Below are 25,970 nucleotides of genomic sequence, written 5' to 3' on the forward strand. Positions count from 1 at the left end.
GCACCAGGTCAGCAATAACTGCTTAACTGCCCTGCAGAGGAAAGAAAGAATGCCCTACTGTTTTATTAACATCAAAACTAGAAGCATACTCAGCAATAGTGTTGTAAACCACAGTGTTTCAGCAGCCAGTAAACGAATTGTACAGGCTTTGATATTAATAACATTGCTTAGCTGTATGATCAGGGATGGAGGACAGAGAAAAAAATAGCAACCAAGAATAGCTATGTGTCATAATGTACTGATACACTAAGGATCACAAAGTGTAGAAGACACATACGTTAGAATAGAGTGCCCCTACTTTGGTTTTAATGAGTGAAAGAGACACCATATTGAGCTCCGTACAGCCTCAATAAAATATTATAACACAAAAAAGGCAAGAATGAATAAAAGAAATGTGCCCATAGTCTAATGAAAGCCATAAAAAGCCATAAACATCACTTGCAGATAATTGTTGCAGTACTCCTTTCTGAGATGGACTCGTTGAACCCTCAAGCACGATTTCATATATACAGCATCTGTAACTCATTTTGTTCATAAGTACAACAAGGAAAGACTGCTTAATAGGTTCATAGGTAGGTACTAGGCTATTGGCCCTAGGGCCTATATAGGCCTAGCCAAAAAGGTACCCTGGCTTTCGGCACCCAAGAAAATTATTTTCCTGTGCCCCTGTCGATCAGATCCACAGAGGTGATCCCTGGGGTGAATTTCATATGTCCTACACAATCATCAATATTTTTCTTGAAGAGTGCTAATGAGGAGCTTTGTTTGATATAGATAGATAGTTTGTTCCAGAGTATGGGAAGTCTCTGGGACAGGAATCTATCCCTCCAGCATGTTCTGTTTATTGTGGTGACAAGGTTTAGGTCCCTAGACCATATAGCTCGTAAGGTTTAGGATTTCTTTAAGTGCAGCATGCCCAACAGCTCTGGGTTTGACATAGCTTTGTATGTTAGGCAGAGATCACATCTGAGTAGGCAATATGCAATGGAGTAAAGCTGGAGTTTTTTGAGACGGTCTGCATCTGCATCTAATCCTCTTTGTGAGTTATTTCTGCGGCCTTTCCAGTTGTTGTAGATGTCTTGTGTGGTACATACCAAAAGGGGCATTGTACTCTATAATGGGTCTAATGAGTGATGAGTAGAGGGGAACAATGACCTCTTTTTTCCTTTTGTGATGAGGTGTGCCACGTAGAAGGATTTCCTGACTACTGTGGCAATGTGATTATCAAAGGAGAGACTACTGTCCACCTGTGTCCCAAGGCCTCTTATCACACTTTCGGTGTTAAGTAGACTACCACCTATGTGGTAGCTCATGGGTACCGGGTTTTTACCAAAGGGAATCACAATACACTTCTTGGCATTGAGCTTCAGGCCATGGCTTTGACACCAGGTATCTGTCTCTGTGAGGCCCTTTTGTAGGATGTCCACATCATTAGGAGTTTTGATTATGGCTTCCAGTTTGCAGTCATCTGCGAACTTCATTAGCCAAAGACCTTCTGTATTAGCCTGTACCTCAGAAAAGTAGATACCAAACAGGAGAGGACCAAGGACTGAACCCTGTGGTACTCAACTTGTCACTTGTCTGAAGTCGGGTTTGGAGTCTGCTACTTTCACAGTGTGGATTCAGTCAGTGAGCCAGTTGGCAACCCATCTTGTGACATAGGGATTTATACTATCTAGAATTCCAGAGTGGGGGATGGTGTAAAAAGCCTTGGCGAGATCTAGATAGGCTGTGTGAATCACCTTACTCTTTTCTACGGCTTTAGTGACTGCTTCAAAGAAGTCTATCAGGTTTAGGAGACAAGATCTGCCTTTTACAAACCCGAACTATGTGAGGTCCAGAGTTTGGAGATTACCAATGTCTTTGTTTATAAGTTCCATGATGATACGTTCCATGGCCTTGCAGACCAGGCTCATTAGGCTAATGGGGCAGTAGTTCCCGGGGTCCATGGTGGCTCCCCCTTTGTGGAGTGGGATAACTGTCACTGTGCGCCATTCAGTGGACACAAAGCCTGAGGTGAGGCTATGATTGAACATGGTGCTTAGGTTGGGTGCCAGTTCATTCTGTAGTTCATGAAGAATGCAGCCTGGGATGTTGTCAGGTCTCATGGATGCTGTGTTCTTGGCTTTGGAGAGTGTGGGTTTTACCTGTGCAGCCGTGATTACAAGAACTTTGCATTCTTCCAGTATAGAGGTGGGCACTTTTGGGGGTGAGTCATGGGCAAAGTTAGCACTGAACATATCTGCCAAGATGTTGGCAATATCAATTGGTTCTGTATATTTAGTGCCATTGTGCTGTAACTCAGAGCAGATCTGAGTGTTGCCATTGAGATTCTTGACATAGCTATAGAATGCTTTGTTGTTGTCTTTAGAATCAGTGGAGATTTTGTTTCTGTAACTAGATTTAGAGGATTTTATGAGGGATTTATAGGTTCATAGGTTCATAGGTTGGTACTAGGCTATCGGCCCTAGGGGCTATACAAGCCTAGCCATAACAATTCCCTGGCTATTTCTTCTCACACTATTTACTTCCCTGGACCCCTGTCTAGCAGGGCGACTGACATGATCCCTTGGGTTAATTTCCTTTCTCCCATCCAATCATCAAGGTTCCTTTTGAAGAGGGCCAAAGAGTCACTCTGCTTGACATGTATGGGCAGTCTATTCCAGAGTCTGGGGAGTCTCTGGGTCAGGAACCTATCCCTCAAGCATGTTATGTTTATTGTGATGACAAGATTTAGATCCTTGGAGCATGTGGCTCTGAGGGATTGGGAATTCTTTAAGTGTAGCATGTCCAACAGCTCTGGGTTTGACATGGCCTTGTATGTTAAGCAGAGATTGCCACAGATGGGGAGTGGGGGCAGGATGTGGATGTCTAGGGTGATTAGCTTGTGGTCAGCAATGAGGCATCTGCTTTAGGCCTGTCATTCTTTTGGTAATGAAAATTTCTGCAGCTTTCTGCCTGGTGGGGTGTGGATATGTTGATACCAAATGGGCGTTGTATTCTATAATGGGTCTAATGAGGGATTACAGAGGACAATGACCTTTTTTCTGGATGAAAACCCTTAATGAGGTGGTACATGAGAAGGATTTTCCCAGTTAATGGTGATGTGGTAATTGAAATCAGACCATTGTTACCTGTGTCCCTAATATTTTCCAGTGTATCAAGAAATGAGGTGTGGGAATCCTGGCATGGTAGATCTTTAGCAAGTTACAATTTGGATTGTGGTCTTTCCCAGAGTTAACTTGGATAATCTTGGCATTGAGCTTGAGCCCATGGCTCTGGCACCAAGCATCTGTTTCTGTAAGGCCCTTTTGTAGAGTATCCACATCATTTGGGGATTCTTACTGAAGCTGACCAGGGAGTTCCTCCAATCATGGGATTATACTCTTTTTTGCAACTTTTTCTTTCTTCTGTTGCAGAGTTTGTTTATGGCATGGGATCACCAGATTGGCTTGCTTTTTTTGGAGGATAGCATATTGGTTCTGTTAGGGATAGCATGATCCATGCACTCGTGTAAGTGCTTATAAAGTGCATTTGTGTAGGATTCAGCAGTCGTGCCTCTATTGTTCGTCTGCATGGGTGTCGTGAAGTTTGCCGCTTCTGTCTTAAGAAGCATGAAATTGGCTTTGGAGAAATTTTTTACAATGGTTTCCCTAATGGGGGGTGGGGGCAGGATGTGGATGTCTAGGGTGATTAGCTTGTGGTCGGAGCTGACCAATGAGGAATTGACCTCTGGTGTGGAACACCGGTCACCCATGTTGGCAATGAAAATGTCTAGGAAATTTCTGCCCCTGGTGGAGGTGTGGATATGTTGATCCAAGGCATTGGAATTTATGAATTCCAGAAAATGTTGAGCAAAAGAGTTGGTACATGAGTAGTTTTCCTAGTTAATGGTGGGGTAGTTGAAATCACCCATTATTAGGGTGTTGGGTTGTACCCTAATATTTTCCAGTGTATCAAGAAATGAGGAGTGGGAATCCTTGGGCATGGTAGGGGATCTTTAGCAAGTTACAATTTGGATTGTGGTCTTGCCCAGAGTTAGTTGCAGTTGGATAATCTCGGATGCATTATGCTGAGCAACTAGCCTGGAGGTGTAGATATCCTTAATGAATATGGACACGCCTCCGCCTTTAGTGTTTTGGTCCAGGTTAGGTGGCCGAAAGGTGTGGTATGAATTATAGCCTGGTAATGCAGGGGTGCTCTCTGGAGCCTTGAACCAGGTCTCTGCCACTGCACAGATGTCAATGTTCTCCATTTTAAGGAGTGCCTCGAGTGAATGCGTTTTGAAGTTTAGACTTGTAGCATTAATAGCAGGGGCACTCTATTCTAACTTATGCATCTTCTACACTTGTTAGTAGTAAATACAGGTCAATTACAGGAGAAACTCTACCTATCAATCAAAACTTGTTTGTGGGTCAGGTGGGCAAAAGTGAAACTGTGTTTGGAAGCATGCAAATCAAGAGGGTGGGACAGTTTTCCAATTTTCCATTTAATATCAGCATGTCCCAGTCAAACAGAGACATTTGAGAGATATGGCAATGAGAAAGTATTGAACAGAAGCATTTCCAGTATTGAGCTCTGCAAATTGACTCCAGTCATCTTTTTTACTTTCTCAGATGGCACCTGCTTTAACTACATGGATTCTAGCTGTCAGGCTGTTTGTTATCCAGATTAGAACACAAGAGTCAACTTTAGGCCTTGGGTGTTTTTACAAGTCAGCACGAGGAATATCTTCAAAGGCCTTGATGAGATCCAGACTTTAGCAATAATCCATGACTGGGTGTTGGTAATGCAGGATTTACCCATGATTTGCATGATTAAATCATGAGGCATTCAATGAAGTATTTTGTTGGTGCCCAGACAGGAGGCATTTTTAGATTTATAGAGTGATGTTAGGATAAGTTCCATAATAAATTGAACAGGGGAAGGGACTCACAAATGTGTGAAACTTCAGTCATTGCTTCTGGTGTGAAGCTGGCACTTATTTATTTGTATATTAGCTATATCTTTGGGGTCAGAATGGGTAATGTCATTATGAATTAATTCAGAACATTGCTGAGTGTTATTTGTAAATTACTGCATATGGTTAACAAAGGATTTATAATGATCCTCCGATACAGACAATAATTTTAAGCAATGTTCTGGTTTGACTTCCTTATGTTAACTTTCAGATAGAATCTTTATTAAAGGTAGATTTTGACCTTATTATAGGCCTTAGTTTTTCCTTTCTGCTATTATTGCACTTATTAATGCCGACATTCACCTAGGGGCTTATTTTGATGTTTCTCAGTATATTTGTTTCTGATTGGCACTGCTTGATTTATGCTGTGTGCTACAATGGAATAAAATTCACTTGCATGACAGCTGATTCCACATCTGGCTTTGAAATCTTGTAAATGAATTTTGAAAAGTTATCTCATAGTTTTAATAGGCTTGTCTTTTTAAAGTCCTTGAATTTAAAAGAGTTCATTGTGGCGGGTTTACATATGAATTAGAAAAAGAGTACTGGTTTGGAGTCGGATATGTTCAGAGATCAGGATTTTACTGGAGTAGTGTAAATATTTGCAATATTAATGAGGATGAAGACTATAAAATTTTGACTCCTAGTAAGCTGGTTATATAATGGTAAAACTGACTTTGCAATTACCAAGTCTAGGAATCCTTGAATGCAACCAACCTTTGTGTTCTGGATGTTGCAGTTATTCAATGGATAGTTGAAATCACTCATAAATAAGTTATCTCTTTTTTTTTATTTATGGATAGTGCAGTATGCACATTTAGAAATCTCTCACGGTACTCCAGTGATACGGAAAGTGACCTACAGCCAGCTATAAACTTATTGAGCCTCAAATTACTTCAAACATGAGAAAATATAACTTCTATTTGAGTGTTATATGGACTTTTTCTACAGAAAATTTGGTCTCAGACATAGATTGATATTCCCCTACAGTTTTCAGCAGATCTGAATCTGAAATATTAATTGAAACATCAGCACATGTTTCAGGTAAAACCGCATAAGCCCTTACCCAATCCATGTGTCTTCCATTGCACTACTGCATTTGTCGTAACCTGTCTCTGTAATGAAGTGAAATAACCCATATTCCCAGTATAATTCATCTGTCTCATTAACACCGGGAGCTACATTTTCTCCCTTTTCGCTACTTTTTAGCCAGAGCACCTCACTGCTGTCTGCACTCCATCTCCTTCAAAAGTCTCCTATTACCTTACCACTGCTATCACTCAGAGCTCTTCTTACATTTCGAAGGCTCAAAGCACACGGCATGCTAAAGGATGCAACTGTTGTAACTGTTTTATACAATATTATCACACAACCTTATCAATTTTCCTCTTCTGGCATTTCTTCTCTTATTAGCACTTCCTTTACCAACTATATCTCCTACTGACACTTTATTTTGCTATAACCCTCAACAGCCTGCCCCCTCACCATGCTTACACAAACACTACCTTATATCATACATCGCCTTCTGACAATGATCCCCCTTGCTTTCCTCTACCACCCTTCTCCTATCAAACTAACGAATGCTATTTCAACACATGCTGCACATTACTCACTCACATACTCCAGCACCCTCTCTAGCCTATACATCATAGTAGCTCAAGCATCCTCTCATTTCCTATTCCTTCCCCAGGCCCTTAGCTTTCTCCTCCCTTCCACTCTGAAAAACTCACTCTGAAAGTGCTGTACTCTGTTCACATAAACATAACAGCTCCTGAACATCCATATAATTACCTAAACATCTATATAAATTTACACTAATTATTCTTATACTTTTTTCCTTTGAGGAAACAAAGAAAGTACTCCAGGTTCACCCATCCTCTCCAGTTTCCTTATAAACACACATAATCTAAGAAATAAAACTGGCCAAGCTAATCCCTTCATAGTGCAGCACAAACTGAGCCTTGCAGCTGTTTCTGAAACATTCATGGAAAAACACAACTCTTCTCTACTTCACTTCTTTTTGACCTAAGACATTCACCTTGTTTCTAGATCAGGAACTAGAAACACAGGCAGCATAATCAATGATTTTAAATCCCATTTAATCATCAAGCTTATTGCCTGGGTTAACCCATCCCCACACAACCAACATAACAGGCTATTAATACAAATATCCACCATCCACCATCAGCAATACCACAGTTTACTTCCTTCCACCTTCCACTCCAGAAAAAATCAAAACCTGATGCATAACACAGTATCTCATGTGAACACCATCCAACTACTCATAATTCCAGGTGATTTCAACTTTAGTTTACTTATTGCTTTCCAAAATGACATTTCAGGCTTACTTATTGATATCAAACTCATACAACTAGTGCAGCAACCCACCTGAACAAATCCTGGAACTCGCCATCATTCATTATTGGGCTTAGACTTAACCAATGAACCCACAATAATCTCCCCTTTCTTCTTGTATCCCTAGCTTCTTTCAGTGATCACAGCACATTAAGTTTCTTTTTCTTGAAGTTTAGGACATATGCCACGACAGTCTCCTTGTGGGATTCACACTCACCCTCCCACTCATCTCAAATCAAATCTAGAGGTCCCCTCACCCTGTGCCCATACAGCAACTTGAAGAGAAAAAAAACTGTGGATTTCCAGGGAACCTCTCTGTAAGCAAACAACAGATGGGACAAATATTTGTCCCACTTCCTCTTGAACTGGTCTGCAAATGCCCATAGCATGGACTTGAGTGTAGAGTTTAACCTTTCCACAAGACCATTAGTCTGGGGATAGTAGGGGGTGGTCTTTAGGTGCTTCACCCCACAGTGCTTCCACAGACAAACCAGCAGGTCTGATGTGAGACTGGCACCTCTGTCAGTCAGCATTTCCTTTGGGAAACCTGGCCCTGTTGCTAGGTATAAGTCTCCCTTCTTTCCCAACTCATCTGCAGTATTGCATTGTCTATCAGCTAACCAGATTCTCATGTCCTCAGGCAAAGTGCTATGGGCATGGACCCTCACCAAAAGGTCTGCAAGCCCTTCATAAGTGGAGAACTGACATCCACTCACCCACCTATGGAAATAAGTGCTCAGTTCAGTAATATATTCACACACACTTTCATCTGCCTTGCGTCTATGCTAATAAAACGTTTTCCTGTAAGCTTCGGGTGTTAAATTAAAGCACTCTAAAAGACAGTTTAAGTATTACAATTTGAGCAATCAGTATCAGACAATTTAGAAATAGCAGTTACAGGTTTACCATGGAGTAAGGGGGTCAGGAACTTTACCGAGAGCCCTTGGTCAGCATTATACTGTATATATGCCCTTTCAAACATATGAATGAAACTATCAAAATTATTCCCCTCTGTAAACTGTGGAAGAAATGTACTGACATTGGAGCTTCTGGGGTTCATTTACTCCCTTTCCCATTACCTCCACGACCCTGGTGAAGAGTCAGCATCTCCCTTTCATGTTGCCTCCGCCTCTTATTCTCCTCAGCTTCCAGACATCATAGTTTCTGTGCTGCTTCTATTTCCAAACGCTTGGCCTCCAGTTCAAGTCTCTTTAACTTCATATGGATTTTTAAGTCCTCCGTGGGAAGGCTGAACTGTACATTTTCTGAGAATTGTACATATTCAAGGCCAGTCTGATTTTCTTCCTGATTACTGGTCTGTGATGCAACTGAACCCAAGGCTATAATAATTTCTGCCTTAGTCAGGTTGGCATGCACTAGTCCTTTAGCCTGGCACATCTCAGCAAACTGGCTCCTTGTCAGCTTGCCATACTCCTCTGCTGACATGCTTGCCTGCTCTCCCTGACTAATTAAGCTAACAAAAAAAAAATAAACAATTGTGATATGAAACTCTGAATGTTCAGACACCTTACTTAGTGGCCACTGTTTACAGGCTACAAGAATTCAATATCCACACCACTACAAGCCAATTAATATTTGATGTGTATATCTTACCATTGCCAACCAATTAATATGTGACACCCCGAACTAGGCCAGTAATCAAGGTGCCTCAATCCTCACCACTGGCAAGAGTGGGAAATGTACACACTGGGAAAATGACAAGTACACACAGAGTAAAGTACAATTTCCCTTAAGAGCACACAGAGATCACAGTCAGTCTGGGGCTGGTTTCTCCCTCTTTCTCCAGATCCCCAGTAAGACGCCTCCCTGGCACAGCTATAGAGGTGAGATCTCAGCTTAGTAGCCAAGCTAAGAACTCCAGCGCCCTCTCTGCCCAACCAGTGCTTCGTGTCCCTGCCCAAATATCTGACACACACACTTTGGGATTTAATTTATATACAAACACACACACACACACACACACACACACACACACACACACACACACACACACACACACGCACGCACCTGGGAAAGGCTGGCACAGGGTTACTAGCTATGCCCCCCTCTGCCCAGACTGTAAGGTAGTTTTCACTGCACTAGCCAACTCATATTAGTTACTTTAAGCCCTTTAACAAAGTGCAATGATACTATTAATCCAAATGGTAGTCGGACTAAGAACAAGGCTATTTAGGAGTGGCCTGTATAGTGTGTCACCATATAGATATGCAAGTACTCTAATAGCTTAAATATTTAAACAGACCAGCCACAATTAAAAGGTTTAAATATATTTAATAATAAATAATAAAAAACAAGACAATACTCAGTAAGTAATCAGTTACATCAGAGTTTAAAATCACAGGAAATATTTAAAACAACATTGCAGGACATTCTCAAATGAATAAAGAAAACATCGAAGCTATTCTTTACTATATTCCAATCTGAATCTAAAAGAGTTACTTTGCCCTAAAAACTTACTTACAGCAAGGCAAGTGCAGAAGGTGGTGATGAGTGGATGTTTCTAGGTCAAATACAAGATACAAAATGATCAGTCTCTCTCTCAGAGAGTTCTTAAATTAATATCAAATATTACTGCTGGGTTAGCTTGGATGACATCATTTTTTCTCACCTGATTTCAGTTCCCAAGCTACCCTCCCCCCCCACTTTGTCAGAAATTAACAGAAGTTTAGCATATCCCTGTGAAAAATACATCTCTCTCAGATGTTTTCAGATCCTGGATGCCGTAAAACAATAAAACTTTTTTAATAATAGTTGGGAATTTTATGACAACTATAATTATAATAATAATAATAATAATAATAATAATAATGATAATAATAATAGGGACATCTATTTGTTGCTACTTATAACATATTTAATAATAAAATCAAAGAGATTTTAGAGTATTTTTGGTCCATGTTGTTTAGAGATGACATTCTGGCAAAAAATATTCAGAAAAAAATGTTGATTTCATATAAAAAGGGACGTAGTGTTGGTGACTTGATTGTGCATAGCAAATTTAAAATGCCAGACTCTAAAATTAATAGATCCCCTTTTTCTAAGAAAGGCACTGTTGCCTGTGGAAATTGTTTGATCTGTCCACTTATTGTTAATTCCTTTACTAATATTAATGGTCTTAAATTTTGTCCAAATCAGGGCTTCTCATGTAATACTGTTAGTGTTGTTTATATTCGTAGATGCCCTTGTGATAAATTTTACGTAGGGGAAACAAAAAGGATGTTTAAATTAAGGATTTAAGAACATGTTAGAGACATAAAAAAATAACAGTAAAGACAGCCCGATAGCCTTATATTCTAAAGATTATCATGATAGTAACTTTAGAGTTTTAAAATGTGTTTTGGAACATGTTTGTGTGACTTTGGGTGAAATGACATCCATCAAGGATAAATTATTGTATAAAGAAGCTCTGTTTATAATGAAATATTCTACTTTATTTCCTAGGGAGCTGAATACTGATTTTAATTGGAAATATTTAATTAATTAATTTTGCCTAATTGTTTTATTGATGGCTGTGTTTGCCAATATAATTAATTAATTTTGCCTAATTGTTTTATCGATGGGTGTGTTTGCCAATATATAAATGTATGTGTTTTTCAGTAGTTTGTATGTACTGCTTGAAGGCATTTGCCGAGGTGCTAGAGTGAATTAAATTTCTTTGCTTGCGTTCCTGTAGCCTTTGTGGTTTACTTTATTTCTGGTTTGTTTTTTCTTGTGGTTCCAAAGGAAAAAAACTCTGGCTAACATAAAAACTGAAAACATTACTTCATGTCATAGATGATGCTTGACACTGTTGAAAATCCTACTCTTCTCGTGTTACCCAGCAATGCTTCAAACTCAGAAATCTCAGCAAACAACTAATAAGATGGGATAAAAACTGATTAATGAAATAATAATGAAAATTCCCTAATATACCACCCAAAACAGTTTTGGAAAGAAGTTAACAGACTACCTGGCCACAATAACCACAATTTCCTCACACAATGCACCCTTTCATTTTAGCTTCTGCAACATTACACATAATCCATCCATTCCTTCTCCCCTACCCTACACCTCTTTATTTTACTTTAAACAAATCTCCAGTAAGGATGTAGTCTCTGTCACTGAACAGCTGAAATTAGGCTATCCACTGGTACCGACCAGCTTTATTGTTTGTGGCTCATTTATCACTCCCACAAATTCATCATTTCTCTTCATAAGCATGTTTACAGTCTTCGTATCTGACAAAATGTTGTGCCTAACATATTGAAGTCTGCCATAGTACAACCATTATGTCAACAACAGCGTCCTATCAGTCTCAGTATTGTCTAAGCTCCATTCTTCCCATATTAGGGAACATCCTAGAAAAGCTCATTTGTATCAGGCTATCCCAGTACACTAGCAAATACCAGTTTCTCTCCTTTAAATGACATGTATTTTGTCTGGCGTTAGCACTATGACACTAACTTTAAATATTTTCGAAACCATAACTAAAGCAATGCATACAGAGTCTATATTTATTGGCCTCACAAGAGCATCTGATCTGATGGATTACACCATTCTATTAGACCACTTAATCAATGCAGGGATCAGCTGAGATCCCAGTTTGTATTTTCAAAACTACTGCACAAAGCCATCGTTTTCATTTTCAACACCTCAGAATCAACCCGCTCCCCCAAATGCACTTCCCCAGTGGTCAATACTTGACCTATCGAATTCTTAATATACATCAGCAGATTTCCCCTTGACCTTCCATGACCTCATTGTTTACTGTACCCTTATGTCATAGTGTTATTCAGAACAAACCCTTCCTTCCTTCTCTGCATCATGAACGTCAGTCACACTTTCTATTCCTCATCAATGGATAAACAATAAAACCTTCAAAGAAGCTTCTCCATATGTAAAGCTATGCTCTTTGGCACTCATTTTAACTCAATAAAATCACTACAATACTACAAATCTTTAACCATGACAACATTTGTATAGAGAATAACAGCTCCTTTAAATATGTGGGCATCTGGCTAGATCAATTCCTCAGTTTCTATCTACATCTTCAAAACACACAGAAAAAGATAAACCCACTCTTGTTCTGGACCAAGAAGACCTCCATCTTTCTTTCATATACTACTAGGTCAGACACAGGCAAAGGCATCTTACATTCTCAGCTTGGATACAGTCTCCCACTATTAGCAGCTCCATCCAAAAAGAACACCACGATAATGTAACCCATCTCCAAATAATACATGCTGTTTTATCTTACTCTTCCCTAAACAAGAACATCTCTGGAAGACTCTTGAAAAACCTCCCTGTCTAACAAAGATCCACCATCCTTCTTGGGTCATTATTTTTCAAACTGCTCAGTGATCAGACTTTATCCCTTTTGACCCTAAGCTCATAAGGCTGACCAAATCCAAGTTTCAGTGCACAAAATACTCCTTCTGTATGCTGGGCCCCACTCTTTAGAAATTGTTTTCCCCCATCTACAATATACTTTCTCTTATCCCAAATTTGGATCACAACTAAAATCATACCTTAAGAAACAAGCAAAATGCAACATTTTTCTTTCAGGATACATAATCGAACCAAGTCAACCTCTTTCTAATCTTTCTCAAACTTATACCTTTCATATCTACTTCCTACACTATGTTATTTCATAAAAAATCACTTACGGTAATGTTGTTGCCTGGACACTTTGTAAATGCTGCATGCATTGTTTGCACCTGCCTTTAAAAAAAAAACTTTACTATCTTTGTAAACTTTTCTGCATGTGATTTGATTTGGGTTGTTTTCTCTTCTTCCCAGGATGAGACTTAAATGGGTTATTAATGATCAGTAATCTACCCCAGCTGAAAAATTCAGAAAAATGCATAAGAAAACATAAAACCAATAAAGACATAACACTAAAACTAAGTCTCTGTTACTATTCATATATGGATGTGTTCAAGTTGTGGAAGAGCTTTGCGATCTTGTAATTTACTGACTTCTGAGATTAAACAAAACAACCTTTATTTGGTCTGGTTCAGAATTTATTTCAGACTTTTTTATTTCGATGTGAGACAAAGCATCCCAGACAATCCCATGCGTGGAGATTTACCCCTTACAAGTTTTTTTTACCTAATATAATGAACGTAGTCAACTCACAAATTGTGGCACCTCAGGTGAATGGAAAAATTAATCTGAAGATTACATTTCATCCTTGCAGCTTTTGTCTTGAATGTCATTAGTGTTCCTTGCTTTACCGTTACTTTACTACTCCCAAGCTTCTAAATTATGCGTCAAAGTTAACAAGAATGACACAGCTCAAAGAGGATATCAGAACTTTCTAAGGCAAGAGCTAAACATTTTAATATATCAGAAACTTCTTTCCTTACTTGGAAGTAAGTTAGATTTTATGCAATTATAGATGGTGATGGAATTAACCTAAAACAAGGAAAATTTAGCTAAGGTGCAGTTACTGGATAAATTATTAGGAAGGCAGTGAGTAATCGAGGTTTGCATTCAAGTCAGTTCCACTCACTCATTTAGAATATCCAAGAAATGCACAGAGAGTAATGCCTAATATATTAATCCTACCAGGTCAGACAGTGCATGATGGTCCTTCAAGGAAACCCAGTGAATTCAGCGAATTGCTGAAACGATTTTCACTGATTACGGGTTGCTGAATAGGTGTTCACCGGAATACCATTTCGGTGACCTAATATAGACCCACGTCATTAAGAAATGAATTGCTAATTTACCATTAGCAAAAAATGTGGTGGTCAAAAATGGTTCCCAGCTTGGCATGAAGACAATCTCAGATGCAGGATACTGTGAAAAGTACAAGGAATATATTAAGCAGGCATTTGATGAAGTAGGTATAAGGCTGGAACAGAAGTCCTTAAGCATAAGTGCAAGAGAAAATAACTAGCTTATAGAGGGCAAATGTAATTCAGTTATCGGAATGAGGTTGATATATTTGACATGGACTTTAAAAAGGTGCCACTGGAAATTCTAAAAGTAACAAGGGGAGAGAGAGACTTAATGAGGAATAAGAAATAACTCATGTACTGTCAGAATGCATTCTTTAGGGTAGGAAGGGAATGGATGAGCTCTTTTGTTAGGAGGACTTGGATATTAGGCAGTAGAAATCACTCTTTGGGGAGACAAAGCTTTCGATGTCCCAGCACAGCTGTGTACCTACATGGGGTGGCTTGAGACTGTAATAATGTCTGGACAGGATAGATTCAGCATCCCATAAGTAGGTATGACAGTTGAAGTACACCTAGAGATAAAGAAGAGTTTTACAGTATTTGGTACCTTAAAAAGTGTACAAGATTTTTTGTCCTGACTCGATGCAAAAGTGCTATGCCTTCATTAAGAAAAAGCCGTCAGGCTTACCCCAGACCCTAGGAACAGGAAAAGAATAATTACCACAGGGTTTGGCACTCTTAATACGGAGTCACATGGCAGATGAGGGAGTATGCTATCTAGGAAGAAAGGTAGACTATGTACCAAGTCCTGGGAGAGTAATCTGAAAACATATATCACCTTGCTACTCAAATATCATATTAACTGTTTAGACAAGACATGAATGCCTTGATTACAGGTTGGGCTAATTGAAGTGCTAGACAGTAGTTAATACAGTTATAATCTACATATAATTATGCATTATTTGGTTATTTACGTTGAAAGGTGGTCTGAAAATCCATGAACTTTTAGTGGGGAGCAGTAAGATTGAATACAGCCATAATAATTCAAAACATATTATAAAACCTGTTTGAAGGATCTTCAACATTTAAGTAAATAAATGTATCCATCAACAAAAAAAACAGTGGATAAAGTACCATGTTTTTGCTCTGTTATGAATCCAAACAATAAAATCCATCAAAGTAATGGTAACTGGCTTGTTATATTCATGTGTGTGTGTGTGTGTGTGTGTGTGTGTGTGTGTGTGTGTGTGTGTGTGTGTGTGTGTGTGTGTGTATAGAGACTATTTGTTTTATTATTTTATTTATCTGATGTTTGGTAATCAGGTAGGTGCACAGGTCCAGGAACACTTTTCAGGCATGACTGGGTAGTAAATGTTACAAAAGACACACGCACACATGCACACACACACACACACACGCACACACACACAAACAAAAAAAAACAAATAATATAAAATAAATAAAACGTACATTGCTAGAAAAAGTAAAGGCATACCATGCCCACATTAAATATAGGGAGATATTTCAGTGGATATTTACCATCCCCTGTCTAAGAAAGGGTTCAGCTGACAAATATAACAGAAAGTGGACAGAGCGCAACAACACAAATGTGCAAAATAATGAGAATATCATTAAGTAAATCAGCAAATCTGCAAGTACAATAAGGGAGAAAAGAAGAGGAGCAGAAGGGAAGCGAAAGATGGGAAAAGAGCAGACGTTAAACAGTGAAAGAAACAAGGACCACCTCATTACTGTTGTGTGTGTGTGTTTTGTGGGGAGTATCTGTAAATTTAAAAAACATACATGGCCTGCACACTTCTCCAGATTTTGTTACTATACATGGTGTCGTCTTCGAAAATGCCATAACTGCCTCACTCTAATGCACTTATCGAACCCTTAAAATAATACCAGTCTGTCTCTTGATGGTCATAGTGAGGCATAGCAAAAGGAATCAGACAGACCGTGGATTGTCTGCCAAAGGAAACAGGAATTCAACAAATAACCAGAAGTGTATAGTCACCTGAAATCACAACTAAGACACCAGTAGCTTCAGGAGAGAATAGCAGAAATTATCAAAAAAGGATAGACTTCAATGCAAAAGGAAAGTAATAAAGAAAGGTATTCATAGTGACAGCATTTTAAGGTACCTACCTTGCCATAATGACTCTATTATTTCATAACAAATCATACATAGTGGATAAAAGGGTAGCAAACACTAGAATAAGTTACAAAACAGACTTTTGAAACTGACAGCACTGCAGAACAAAAAGGTAATCTGTTACAATGGCAAGGGCACAGAAAAGGCACACAAACACACATACACTGAAATACAGCGCTTGCACTGCTCTGTGATGTCACAGATTGAGTAATGTTAGTCTTAAACCAGATGCATTTCTGTAGCTCCCTGTGGGAGAATTAGCATTGGAAAATTATTATGGGTAATGACATTTTTGCAGTGTAGGCCAAACCAAATATTAATTACCTACAACAAGTTTTGGAAACAGAATCTGCAGATTGTGGTGGGCTTTGGATATTATTGTAGAAGGTGTCTGTGCGTGTGTTGGGGGAATTTATAGCTCTCATTCTTTGAGTCCTTCTGGGTCTCTTCTGTTTCTCTTCTGTTACCATCTGTGGCAACTGCGATGTAAACTTAGCAAGCAAAGAGGAAGTTAGCAGTAGTGTTAACTGAAATAAGGCATCTGTGTTATGGGATGTCGGGTAAAGAGCACAGTGAGGAATGAGGAGGGGAGAGACCTTTTATAATGTAAGGGTCCTGCAAATCATATATTTTGTGTGTGTGTTTGTGTGTGTGTGTGTGTGTGTGTGTGTGTGTGTGTGTGTGTGTGTGTGTGTGTGTGTTTGTGTGTGTGTGTGTGTGACCATGCATTCATGTATATATGCATCTATGCACTATTTATGTATGTGTGTACGCATGTATATGTATGTGTGTATTTATTTGCTCTTTCATTTACTTGACTAGAGATGTCCAACTGTATTTAAAGTGATACAGAATACACAATAGTACATCTTCTTGACTGCTGACAGGAAAATAGATCCCACAGAGCTGCTAGTGTCTCACATTGCATGTAACGTGGTAGGGGAAATGCTTGACCCTGTGCACAGAGGGCATCTCACTGCAGGTTTGTCTCCCATCTATTATTTTCACCATTCATCTCTGTGTAGAAAAACCTACAAGCCTGTTGTTGCCTAGCTCTTTATATAACCTGCAATTCAAAAACCAATGAGTGAAAATACACTTTGAGGCACTAAGTGATAAATCCTTGGCTGCACAACAGATAGTGGTTCATATGCTTGAAGAGCAAGCAGGGGGGAATGTGAAATGAGAATCTACAGATTACCTTTCCTGGGGTGTGTTATCCCCCAGCTGTGGAATTGCTACTGCAGTATTAGGGCTGAAAAGACCACAACACATAAAAGGATTATACTTGTTCCAGGCAAGGTGTTTGCTAAGGTTACCCAAGCTGATGAAGGTAGTTCAAGCCATTGCATGTGGAAGGGCACACATGCATAGGATATAGGGGATAGGTAGTCCCTATAGCGATAGAAGTGTGTACATCATCTCTACTGGGGGGGGGGGGGGTTATAGCTTGTAATACAAAAAACTCCGCTTATGGCTGCCTGTGTTATGGCTATGCCCTGGCTAGTTTTTGTCCTGTCAGGGAACAAATGATATCTGGATGTTCTCACCCTGGAGAGGAACAAATAAGCTCCATATTCACACTTTGGTGGGAATGAATGTGCAGCCAAGGTAGTAGCAGCTTGGTACTTGACTAGCACAGGGGATAAAAACATACAGATAAAAAAATAGTCTTGAGTGGAAAAGCCCAATCACTTAACCCACACGCTTACAAATATGGATGGCTTTTCCAATTCCCACTCCCCCAAATAATGAATTCCAAGGTTACTGTACCTCAGAGCTCTAGGTGAAAAGCACAACTGGATTTCTCTACTTTCTCACACACTGTATTTTTTGGACTACAGGATTTTGTCTTTTCCTGCCCACCTTCAGTACATGCTTCCTGAGACAGCTTCAGTTCCTACTGCTCTAGTCATTAGTATTCTGTGACACATAAGTACAGCACAATGAATAGCATATGATGCTATGGAAAACTCAGAATCCTATGAACAGTAATCAGGGAATGATTAGTAAATAATTTTTTTTCTTCCCCATTTTACTACAACCTAAACCCATTTGGTTGCATATATTCCTGTCTTCCGCTTTTTTATATCCATGTGTCTCATCCCAACATTTTCATGTGTACCAAGTCTTTTAGTAAATACATGCATTACCTTTTCTGTGTAAAAAATGCTTGCTTTTATCCATCTTATAGTAACTTCAAAGTAGTATCCTTTTACCAGTACCATAGAAATTGCAAAACCTCTGATCAGTTTATTCATAAGTCTTTCAAAGTTGCTGTGGAGAGTGTAAGGGAAAGTTCCCTGCTCTTCAAAGTGGTGGTATCATAGCTAGTGATGTTTATCCCAAGATGTGATTATTGCTGACTAATAACTAATCTCAGTAGTCCTGGGAGGACTTAAGTTTCTATCACTGATAGCCCCTCTAATTTCAGCAGTATGGAATGTCTTGCCGATTAATAAGCCGGTAGGTTATCTGCCATTATTTACACTTTACAGATCAAATTATGCCTTAAAATTTAAGTCATGCAAATTTAATCAGAGCTCACCAGCAACCCTAAATTTGACCTTTGCACTGATATCATGTGAAGGACTAAAGTTAAATATACAAGACCGTCATTATCAGCTCCAGTCTTTCAACTTACTTTAAACCTCAGTTTTTGATGAGAACACTGCACATGATGCTCTGGAAACTAAATATCATGAAACAGAGAAGAAGAAAGCTTGCATACCAGCTGTGCAAAACTTTATCTATCTATCTATCTATCTATCTATCTATCTATCTATCTATCTATCTATCTATCTATCTATCTCTCTGCCTATCTGTTTATCTATCTAGCTGCATGTCTGCTGTCTATCTATCTATCTACCATTCTATTTATTCTGATATGGTGACTGTGCCTGCATGGTACCCAGAGTAATTATCATCTGCATGTACTCCAGGGGACAGGTCAGTGTAGGGCAGTACAGAACAATTACCAAAGAGTGGCAAACTCAAAAGCAGATGGGTTACCTAGGTAACTAATCTGAAGCAGCCTGCCCTGAGATGCATATTATGAGTGTTAGTACAGAGAATTAGATTCCACATTCCTGTGGATTGGACCAGATGAGTCTCAGCAAATAAACCTTGATGATAAAGTATAACTATTGAAGTTACAAGGAATATTTTGGTATAAGTAATGAAATGTGCTTGTTCTTTAATATTGGAGAGGATGGAGAAAGAGTGATTTGACCTAAAAGGAAGATTGTTGTTATCACAGATTACAGAGACAGGAAGGAACTGACTCTACAGCATCCTAATATGCTGCTGTTTGTATACTGTAATGACTACTGGATTATTATACTATGCAATTTGTTAATGTCTTGTAAAATATCCTCTGACCCAGTATTGACTGATTTACTGCACATCAGCAAGTAAATGTCATTACAAATACTCGATGTGGGCATCTAAATCTCTTTTCCAACATCAGCAGAATGGTTTGGAGGGACAGATATAGCCCACAGGGGATACCGTTGCTTTGGAATGGATTCCCATCCACATAAAACAAAGCTCATACTTGTCTGTATTCAAACACAACTTGGATCTATGGATGGCAAAGAAAAAGTTTATCCCAGGACTGCCTCGAGTACTACTAATGGACAGAGGCAGCTCCTAAGAGCTTTATCACATGCATGGCTCCCCTCATATTATCTATGGTATGATCCCAGTTATTTTCCCTAGGGAGTAATATACAGTTATAAACCATGGGATGAGTTAAGGCCAATCTAGAAGAAATTGGATAGGTTAATTGAAGCACCCAAAAGGAAACTGGCTATGCTTAAAATGGCCCACAAGGGTAGCTAGCCTAGTACTTATCTATAAACCTATAAGTATTGTATTATTCTTTTGAAATGCATTGTATCACTAAATGAAACCAAGAAGTGAAACTAACGGTGAACGTAAACTTTTGGATTGTTTTGGTTTACCTCTTCCTAAGTCTGAAAATGGAGAATTTCTTCTTTTATATTGATTTTTATAAAACGTTCAATGTGCAGTGTTACAAGAATGAAGCTGAATACCTAAGAAGGCTTTTGAAGAGCCTGGCAGCCTAAAGACCCAGATAAGTGCTCTCATACCTAACCACTCGTCCAAATTTTTCTTAAAAGAGTTAAAAGATTCTGATTTTGTAAGGTAGAATGGAATATTGTTCCACCACAAACTAGCCCTCCAATGAAAGACATTATTCCACACTGTAGTGTTCCTAAAAAAAATTACAAAATAGTTATTATTCAAGGTATTCAATAAGCCTGTTCTGCTTTGTATACCCTCAGCATTCCCAATACCACTATATTTAACAGATTTAAGGACACATATATTAAATAAATTAATATTAGCAATAAGAATTATCACCAGAAACTGTCACTGTTGCTAAGACTAGCCTACCTTAATAATTGTAGAGAATGTTTGCAGAAGCAGCATTTTCATTTTCTCCAGCCTGTAACCTGTTATAGATTATGTACTGACTTTACTTCATTTGAATAATTCCCTCATATCTGAATAGAGTCCTACTTAATGACGGAACTGGTAACTGTGGAATAAGACCATTTTTTATTCCTCTGGATCAATTATATGAACAGGTTGTTTGGAGTATTGTGCTGAACTCTTGTGCAAATATAGGAGGATGTTGCATGGAACAAGAATACACTGCTGGCAAAAGCCTGATATAGAAACCTTGTTCTGATATGAAGCTTCACATCAGCCAAAAAGATTCTCACAGCAGGCAGAGAAAGGGTTTGCTAGCAAGGAATGGTGTCTATGACTGTGCATGCTGCAGCTGCTTTGAATAGGGTTTGTGCAGACCAACATTTCCTTTCTTGATGTCCAAAATGGAAGAAATTACTGAACCCCAAATAAATGCCATCTCAGTTATTGACCAATACATAATTAGTACATAGGGAAGCATAGACCAATACACATTCAGTCTACAGCAACATATGGCCGCTGTGCTGGACCAGTCATCAAATTCACTGGGTATCTCAAAACTCAATGCATCTCTGGGGAAGATGGGAACATTAAACATTATGGAGGCATATCTTGTAGGTTTTGTAAGGTATGTGACTACGGAACATTGGGCCAAGCTGAATGGGCAGGAATTTTATCACCACAACTGGCTGAAGACCCACCGCCAATACTTACAAGAATCTTGGTGATAGCGACATACATGACTATGTGAAGCTAAGGAACAGGGCTGTCACCTCTCCTGAAACACATGCCTTTAATTACCATAGTTGGACCTTTGTAAAGGTCATAAATGTTTGACTTATGTAATGTTTTTAGACTATGGTTAGAGCCTGATATGAATGATGTAAATACAAGTCTTGCACATTCTGGTCTTAGACACATCTAAAAGTATACTCCCAAGCCATTTAAGGAAGCAGGTATTTCAGTGTGATCCTATATCTTCTGAACAATTAGTTGCTTTAGTACAGCATTTATTATTAAGTGAAATTTCAACCTCTGAAGTTGACAAGCCTGCATCAAGGGTTAGCAAGAATCCCTCACCTAAGCATTGACACTGCCTGTATATAAGCAAAATGCATGAATATCTGAATTACTTTTTCAAAAATGTAAGACAGGGTATGTGGGCATTAATTAGCAAAGCATTACTTGAAAAAACTAATAATACTAATCAGCAAACTATTAAACAAAGTGTACCCAACAGTGGGTCATTGAAATATGATAATGTCAAACTAATATATTTTAAGAGTGTGGAATGTGCATTTTGTCACTATTTTTTCACCAAACTTATTAAATATAAGGTTGTAGTAGAATGGAAGGAAATACTAGGATTGTAAGTCTCAAAAACCATGATTACAATAAGTAAATAACAATATGTATGCAAGCATGAATGTACTAGCAACCAAAAAATAGAAGTAATGCATGTACATGGGGGCAAGGAAAAGTACTCTATAACCCACAGATAAATACAAATTAGTCTAGACAAGGTATTATACCTGGTGGATTTACTGTGCAATCTAACACATGATGTAACAATTGTACAGAACTTTCTCCAATTAAAAAAGTATGGAAAATATGGGGGTAAGGGATGGGGGTGTGACCTGAGGTAATGTCAGAAATATATAGACCCAGTAAAGACAAAGCTGTAGAAATAGAAGACTCCAAAGACCCCTAAGGTGTGGGTCTGTATAGAAGAATGGGAAGCTCTGATACTGGGACTCCATCACTCAAAAGTACTAAAGTAATCATCAAAAGAACTGATCCAGAAAGGCCTGTAGGTACCAAACACAAGTAGATGTAGGAACAGAATCTCAAGTTTTGTTTTGCTTTACCACATCAGGGAGCCACACAGATACTGAAGTAACACTTTAAGGTTAAAAAAATAGGAATAATACTGAACTGGATAAAAGAAAAAAAACAGTGCCCAAGCACAAGAAAATTACTTTAATTAATTACCCTTTTCAGTGGATGAAATATATGAAAATGATTAACCTTCAACTGTCTTTCTCAGAAAGGAGGCTACACACTCCACTTTACATAAAAATCCTGAAAAAAGTTCTCCAAAAAAGAACAATATGCTAAGCAGGACTAATAAGAATGTAACACGATTTGAAGAGGAACTATCTCACCAGAAAGGCCTCATCTCGTATTCTTACTTTGAATTAAGAAATGATTTGCAGTACAGGATTACCAAAGTAAAGGACTAAATACCAAGCCAATTGTCAGAGGCAAACACTTTGAGAACAAACATACTGAAGTTGGCACAGAGCTATTTTCTGGGGGGGAGGGGGGTAAGGAATGGATAACAGCAAGACTAAGGTTCTAACTAGATATTATTGGCCTTGAAATGTGAATGCATTAGAGGCATGTTGTATTGCTTGCCCAAAATATCAAAAGACTGTATACAACCTCGGCTTTAAGAACATTTGATACATTCGTTCTATAACAGAAATCCATATGACTGAATAGCAATGGACATCATTGGTCCACTTGTAAAGTCCAGTAAGGGACATGACTATATTCTGGTGTTCACTGCCTATGAACCACATTTCCTGAAGCAGTACCTTTGGAATGTCAAAGTTATAGGAAAAAATGGTACTGCTCTTTCTCTAGTGTGGGAATACCCTAAGAAATTCTTAATGAACAGTACACCCAATTCATGTCTAAATAAATCCATGAACTATGCCTGTTCTTTAAAGTGAAACAACTGAGGACCTCTGTATAGCACCCTCAGACAAATGAGATTGTTTAGCAAAGCCTTAAAGTTAATGTCAAAGGAAACTGTAGAAGAAGATGAGAACAACTAGAACTAACTACTTCGCTATATTTCTGCTATGTGGGGAGGACCCTAAATCTGAACTGAGTTTACTCTATTTGAAATGTTATATGGCAGACACACCTAAAGCTTACAAATTATAGCAAAGGAGACAGTGGCAGAGGAAAACACCCCATTTAAGAGTGTGATGGAACACTTCACTGACTTGCAATAAAGATTAGATAGAGTAATACCCACGGAAAAATTGCAAAAGGAAATAACAGTTAATACAACAAATGGCATACTGTATAATAAAAATGCTCATCTTCAAGAGTTCAAAACACGGGGAGAAAGTACTTGTCTTAGTGCCCACTGGTAAGAAAAACCTCTTAGCAAGGGGCAATGACCTTTTGAAGTCTTACAGAAAACAAGTTAAGTAAACTGTAAATTGAGACACAGTGGAAAAATAAACTACAGCAAATATACAACATAAATATCCTAAAACACTATAAAAAACAAGGTTTCTATAGAGAGCATATTCACAAAAGAAGTCAAGGCTCCCAGTGTGTCCCAAAGTCAAACCAGGAGAAACATTGTCAGTAACCAAAAACAAGAAGTTAAAGAATATACACTTAGTAACAGGGACATATTACCTGTCAGGACCAGCAGTGAGTAAAGGGCAATCTGCCTGAAAGCCATCGCTCTGAAATCTAACACTGAAAAAGCCATTAATTTTCCATTGGCTGATTTTCAATCAGCTGATCCTGCCTTTTCACTTGCCGATGAAAGGACTCATCAGTGAAAGGTTTGGATCCCATATTTATGTATGTATGAAAGTGTGTAAAATAGATGGCTCTACAAAATATTGCAACACTGATTACTGTCAACAAAATGTTGAGTACCAGTGACAGTGAAATATACATGTTCAAAGGCATACGTTTTAGAATGAAAATCACAAAATATGTTTGTTTTTTTTTTGCAAGGGGTCAAGCCCACCTGCACCCCAGTGTGGAGATTGCTGTACACTAAGTATGCTGACTCCGAAACTACACAATAGCAGGGAAAGGAGAAATTTCTCCACCCCACTATTACAGTGATTGTACAGCAATAGTGTCAATCAGATTACCTAGCAACCAAACAGCACAGACAGAAAAGGTGTCTACCTAATGAACATTTGATAGACATACTGGAAATGATCTGTATTTACATCTATGTCTATATCTATATCTATACTTATGTCTATATCTACAGCTACATCTATATCTATCTATATAGGTTGTCTGTCACATGTTCAACGTGGCCTATACTGAAAATAGTAATGCCGGCATAACAACATTGATGCTCACAACACCTGAAACACAAAACAGTGTTAACACACCAAATCCGTAATGTCCCTACTGCTCCAGCCCTAGGAACAACTGCTAACAATGGTCATGAGGGGGACAAGTTCAGAGTTCAGACTTCATACTGAGTTTTCGTCATTGTGAGAATCAGTTTGCCAATGTTACCAGTTTTGGTACAGGTCAGATTAATCATGTGATAGACAACTGATTTATATATATACATATATATATATATATATATATATATATATATATATATATATATATATATATATATATATATATATATATATATATATATATATATATATATATATATATATATATATATATATATATATATATATATATATATATATATATATATATATATATATATATATATATATACATACATACACAACACAGACCTGTTTGGTGGACATCCTCTATCAACTGGCTTTACAATAAAAGGAAGAAACTGTTGTCCAAGGGTAAAAGGGAACAAATTCCAAATTGGAAAAACTCCCTCCTTAACCTCAACAATCAAATTAGATCACTAGTGAAAACCTCCAAGGCCAATTATGAATCAAAACTAGTCTCCATAACAAAAAGGAACCATAAGTTCTTCTTCAGTTACGTCAGGAACCTCTGTGGCAAAGCCCAGGTTTGTTCTGAATTAGAACTTAACAGTATCACTTATACTGATCCTGTTGACTTAGCGAACATTCTAGCAGATAGGTTCAGTGCAAACGTCACCCCCTGTCCCTTCCAAAGGCCCTTTTGACATCCCCAACACTTGTCCTGCACCTCACATCTCCATAGATCAAGTATTACAGGCCCTATCTAAGGCAAAGAACACAGCTTCCATGGGACCTGATAGTATCCCAGGATGTATACTGCACCATCTCCAGCAAGAACTGGCTTCACCATTGAATACCCTATTCAACCACAGCCTAAGTTCTAGCTTCATTCCATCTGAGTGGAGAACTGCCATTGTCATCCCCTTGTACAAACGTAGTGCCACTACTGACGCTGGAAACTATCCATTATATATTAATATTTTTACATATATATTTATATATATATATATATATATATATATATATATATATATATATATATATATATAATCAGTATTAGCTTGACAAGAATGATCTGTAAGGCCATAGAGTGTATTATTATGGATATCATAAACAAGGACATAGGCAATCTCTAAGCACTTGACCCCACCCAG

The sequence above is a fragment of the Protopterus annectens genome, chromosome 9.part0 (genome assembly GCF_019279795.1).
Source record: "Protopterus annectens isolate FY-2018-M chromosome 9.part0, PAN1.0, whole genome shotgun sequence".
NCBI classification, from domain to species: Eukaryota; Metazoa; Chordata; order Ceratodontiformes; family Protopteridae; genus Protopterus; species Protopterus annectens.